Below are 6000 nucleotides of genomic sequence, written 5' to 3' on the forward strand. Positions count from 1 at the left end.
CGTAAATTATACCCAAAGTTTCTTAGTTCACGTGTTCCCGTTTGCGATAGGGGAAGCCGCATTAATTAACGCGCATGGGAAATTAATTGGAAAGTAACCGTTCTTAATTATGGCACCGGCGTACTCGGAACAATCAAAATCGATCGTTAGACGTCACGCGCATTTCCACGCTCCGCATAATACACGGATTAATTGTATAGAACCAAGTCCACTGTTGCATAAAATTACCAATGTCAAACATTTTTCTTCGCCTTTCAACAGCGAGGAGAAATATATAGAGTCAGAGGCCTCGAATGTGCAGGCAACACCTGGATTGCCTAATCGCGCGAGTGATTGTGAAAATCGACGAACCACGCTTGAATTCCCGGCGATGCCTGATGCCTGGAAACCTCCGTGCAGGTTTCGATGAGATCGATGGTCGTTTCGCGAGGTCGCGAGTTTATCGTGCCTCTTGGAATGTGCAGCACGTCTAATGGAACTACGGTCGCTTTCGAATCCTTCGGAATTCCGTGTCGCCGCCGCCGGGTATCCCTCCGACCACAGTCACGGCGAGCTATTGCGACTATTCGGAATTATTCCATTATGTAATCGTATAGCTCTACGTTGATGAACTTGATCGCACCGTTGATTAATTAATTGCGCGCTGGTACTGCCGCGTTGTTGATTCAATATCGTCGACTTCCGTGTGTGTCAGCAAGGAGTTTTTGTCATCACGAACCACGAGATAGAGAAATCCACGAGACGTAGGTGCAAATGTTACCATATCTCATAACAGTTTTGTAATAAAATGAGGCCGTAGCGAAATAGAGTGTGTGTGTGCTGCCTGAATTAAAATTCGAACGCGGAATTCTTCATGACCGCGCGACACGTTGTTATATAAGCGATTTCAACAGGATGGACAGAGTAGAAACGGTAGTGATAACTCGATAGTTTGCAGCGTGCGCGTTGAAAGTAGTCTCGATAGCTTGCTTGACCTTTCTGGCGTCTGGAATCCGACATAAGAAAACTAATACCGTTGATACCTGTCTCTCTCTCCCGGTTGTGTTTATCAACAATTTTACTTCTAGCTAAGCATGCAAACTTTATAGGAATGGCATAGCCACTATCCTCGATATGCGCGGAATGTGAAAGTGAACACGAGAAGAGAATGATATTAGGTTTAGAAGAAGAAGAAGAAAAAAATCTAATTGTAGCGTGCCTGAAAAATTGCGGATATTGAAATTTGCGTTTAAATGTACCACAAAACGTACGCGTGCGTAAAAGTTGAAAAACATAAACGTGACGGTCGTAAGCCATAAAATTAAACGTCTAATTTTATGGATCGGCGGCGTAAAATTCAAAGTAACACAAGACAAGCAATTTGCAACCAGGACGCACCCTGCTTATTGCACACAGGCGCGAAAGCGGAGTCGGAAAGCCAGTTAACTATTCGAACGCATCGCCGCAAAATTTCTCCTCGGGAAATATTCGAGACAGAGCCGCGGCGGTTCACGAAAGTTTTTTTTTTTCTCTCCTCAACGAACCTCGCTCGCGCCAATCGCGTCGATTGACGGAAGGCGGTGGCTCGGGTCGATCGTGGGCCTTGAAGACCGCGTAACCCGAGTCGACCGCCCCGTCTCGGGAGCCCGGGGCCCCCGTATAGGTCTCGCCAAGGATCCCTCCGGATCTCCGACTCCAGATCCGACGGGGAGAAGGGAAGAGCGGGAGACGCGCCGCGCCACACCGTGAGTACAGGCTCCTAGAGCGGTCCAGCAACTCCACGGAACACAGGCATGCGGTTACGCGCGCGAGCGCATGCACACATGCGTTGTGTGTATTACTCCCGCTCGGTAGTACGCACGCTACCGCACGCACACAGCTTCCGCCTTGGCCGAAGCGGAGTTACAACATCGGCGCGGAGACGCGCGTCGCTGGCGAAAAAAAGATCCATTGAGAATTACGGTATTATACACTATATTTATTATAGGGCACGGAGAAGCATTCCGGAGGGGGTCTGTTAGAACCGTTTAATAACGTTTACATGCAATTCGACGTATAAATCCAATCGCAAACACCCGCGATATTCTCAGCTCTCGAGCCACGGACTTTCAATTCTCGTTTCTCGACTGTCGATCTCGATACTCTAATCAGCTATCGGGTTGTGCCCTTCAATTTTCATCCCTCTTATTCTTACTCGAGTTTCGACTCTTGAGTTTTTCAACTTTCAGAGCCTGCAAGTTTTCTTAAGCCTCGAATTTCAAGCCTCACGTTTCAAGTACACAGGCCTGAAGTCTCTCTAGCATGTCTCAGATTTTAGACTCCTAAATGTTTCAATACGTTCTTTGAATTTATTTTCGAGTCAGTCGTATACTCTATTACGATCCGTGGCAGATTGCTTTTGTAATTTTTTGCTAACCAATTTCATTCATCTCATTACGTATGTACAAGTAGCAAGATAAATGATTTCTGACATTCCTCTGTAATCAGATTATTCGATTTTTTTGGAGGGGGGAGGGGGAGAGCAAAAAATTCTTGCGAATACTACGCCCGAAATCCTCACTCGGAAGAGTCTAGAGGATACAATAGTTCGTTAACTGTCTTTCCCTTCCCTTCACTTCTCTCCTCTCTCTATGAATCTATGAATCACTTGTAGTTACGCAGGTGCACGGTTTCGTTACATGACGATGCCCTCTCTTTCTTTCCTACGGAATATCTGCAATTCGCAATTGCATCACTCATTGTTCCTTGTGGAACGCACACCGGAGGTTGATACCGACGCGAATACCGTTCGTGGAAGGATCGAAGTACCGCTCTAATTTCACGTACACCTAGGCCGAGATCCGCACCCGTTATAATCGCCGTCGAGAGAACTCGTTCGAGGTGAGGAAAAGGAAAACTCGCGGACCGGTATATTTTTTTTCTAGATTCCACTACCGTCCGGTTCGTCGCGCCGTCCTTTAAGAGATATCGTCTGGCCGAGGAGACAAATATTCTTCCTTTTCCAGAAATGTTTACCGGGTATCTTACACTTTATTTACCTACGATTAAGTTCCTCGATAATTGATCGAAAGGACGATATCATTATTAATGAGCTATTTAATGTCATGTCCGTTTAATGTGATGTATAGAGCGAAAAAGAAGTGTCAAACGTTCTATGTCACGATAAATAAGATGACAATTTTATCTTTAAGCCACACAGATTAATATGCTCGCTCTGTATAGCTGTGTACATCTTACAACTAAATTTAATATGCATAAGAAAATGCATTTGCGTAATATATTATGAATAGTTATGAACTGACTAATTTTAAACTGTGAGTGACGTAATGGAATTTTTATCAAAGCTATTACAGCGCAGAATGTTGACAAAATATTTATATACTCACAGTTATCATACACTGAGAAAAAAATCGAAATATTCAAAAGAAAATACTACTTGTGACATTTTCTTCGATATTTATTGATTAAAAAAAAATTTATTGCGATGACGAAATATTTCTATGAAATATATCTCATTTTTCTTATTGATTTATTTGCTAGGAATGGAATTTTATCTCGCATTTGAAGATTTATTTAAGCGAAATAAATTTATATTCTAAAGCGAGAGAAAAATTTCCTAAATTTTAATAAATTCATTCGAGTAGTACTAATGAAATATTTACTTACGATACATAAATATTTAGTGTATAAGAAAAAAATAATACTTAAATTAAATTAGTGGTTCTTGTATTAAATATATATTTATATTTAGTAAATATTTCATTAGTATTATTTGAATAAATATTTATTAAAATTTAGTAATCTTACTCTCAGTGTACAAATAAATTTTTAAGTGTCTTTTTTTCAGTGTAGTCATAACAGAATACGCTGCAGGCAAAAAATTTGAGCGTGACTGGAGAAAAAGGAAACTCATGCTCTTGCATACGCTTTTTAAAAGTTGAATAAAATTCTCAAGGTACCGAAAAGTTATTATGTCAAAGATGCTTTACATAAAATTCTATTATGTAGCTATAGAAAAGAATGTAGTTTCAGTATTACGTGTTTTCGAAAAATCTCGAAATAGATTTTAGGATAGTGAAATATTGATGTTCTATGTAATGCTCTATGCTGCCATGTTGATTTGAACGTGAAATAAGTGAGACATCTATTAAAGCGATCAATTAAACGCAGAAAATTGTTAAACATTACGTTGCGTGGCTGGTCAAAACACGATAGATTTTCCCGGTGATGGTTAAAATCACTGCAACATTTGCCACGAAAAATAGCCGTGTAGACAATTATTTCATGTTTTAGCCAATTATATCACTGGAATCTGTTTATAAATGACGATTGTTGCTCGAATCGAGCAATGATTGTGTTTTTTATTGTGTGATATATTCATGCTCATAATATAATGATGCAATAATGAATAATGTTGTTTAAACAACAAATGTATATTTATAATTATATATTTTTAACTATGAAAACTTCTTTTTCTCTTCATTGAGAAAAAAGTTGTTAATTTGACTATATTTTTCAACTCTATTAATTCTTTTCAGTTTAAGTGTTTATGTATTTGATTTAAATACATAAAATACTTGAATTTTCAAGCATTTATATATTTAACTTAAATACATAAATACTTAAACTGAAGAAATTCAATCAAATTGAAAATTTTGGTCAAATTAACAACATTGTTGTTTTCTCAGTGTTCTAAAAGACAATGAAATAACATAGAATACAAAAATTATCAATTCAGTTCCACGAATCAATTTCTTCGTGAGTTTATATTTGTATTTATTAAGGTTAATCTACTAATGTGCTTTTTGTTTCTTACTCCATGCTTTTTGCCCATTATCCATTGGTCTCTTCGCGCACTGTTTTATCGAAATTGGCGAAATAAAAGTTAACGAACTACAAAAGTGACAAGAAACACGTGCCTGGAAACACGACTGTTGATAAAATCATGTGCGAAGAGGTAAAAAGATGATAGGCAAAAAGCAAGAAGCACGTTGTAGATCAATCTTTAAGATTTCACAAGCGGGGGATAATTGAAAAATTTCCGATCACTCGCTAGTACAACAGTACCAATATAGATGACGAACAAAGTTTACGCTATCTATGCAATAAACAACATGCCTTAATCAATTAATGGTTAACCGGCGATAACCTGCCACCGCAAAGAATCGCGACCCAAATACTCCTCAGTCATTTCAGAAATTTATGTACCAAGCATTCCCTTCGGAGCCTAGTTGTATTCGCTTTTTCTACACATGCCGCATACGTTTTGGAACAATAAATAAAATCACGTGACATTTCGGCAAACCGGTTCCTAATTGGATTCCGATTAGGATACACAATCGCGCGGATCCATCACGATTTTTCTCGGCAGGTAGAAGCAAAGCGGCTTGTACAGCTACTACCGGCTCTCGCGAGTGAAACTCGTTCCGGTTGCTCGTTCGCCGATTTCGCAACTTTAAATTCCACAGACGCACGCCCGCGCGGACGAGTGCGAGTTAGATGCTTGACCTGGAGAACGATCGATCGGCTGGATACGAATACCCGCGGAGCCGATAACCTGAGATCGTCATCATCGTCGCAATAGTCATTGGCTTATACGATAGTAATACACACCTTCGTCCCTTGTGTGGCACGTACGCGAGTTATCCGAAAACCGGAGCGACGACGGCTCTCTTCAATCGGTACCGGGAAACCACCGTGGCACCGTGAATCACCAGAAAAATCCACTAGAAAAGAAAAACCAAACGCACTCCGAAATTTCTCTCTCGTTATCGTACACTCACGCACAGTTTGCTTGCGGAAAGTTTTCCTTTTTTTTTTTTTATTTAGATATTTGAATGTATTTTGAAGGAGCAAACGCACGTCAGCGGCGCGTGCGTGCACGCCTCGCCTCAGCGTCCGTTGGAGAGTTCGCGTTCTCTCTTTCCGCGTGAACCGGCGTAAACCAAGCCGAGATCTGCGCCAATGCTTCAGCGGCCACGGATTTGCTCCTCGTTCGCTTCGGGCCGCTTCACGCGCAGC

At 40.6% G+C, this 6000-nt stretch overlaps 1 protein-coding gene across 1 annotated transcript in view; it reads right to left on the bottom strand.

Annotated features, from left to right (window-relative positions):
* LOC105197836 (spectrin beta chain, non-erythrocytic 5) overlaps window positions 1-6000 on the bottom strand; it is a 61712-nt gene extending 55712 nt beyond the window's left edge. Inside the window, exon 1 of the mRNA XM_026131556.2 lies at window positions 5593-6000. The gene's annotated coding sequence lies outside the window, so the exon portion shown is untranslated. The remainder of the gene's footprint in view (window positions 1-5592) is intronic.

This window comes from Solenopsis invicta, chromosome 10 (assembly GCF_016802725.1).
Source record: "Solenopsis invicta isolate M01_SB chromosome 10, UNIL_Sinv_3.0, whole genome shotgun sequence".
In the NCBI taxonomy this organism is placed as follows: domain Eukaryota; kingdom Metazoa; phylum Arthropoda; class Insecta; order Hymenoptera; family Formicidae; genus Solenopsis; species Solenopsis invicta.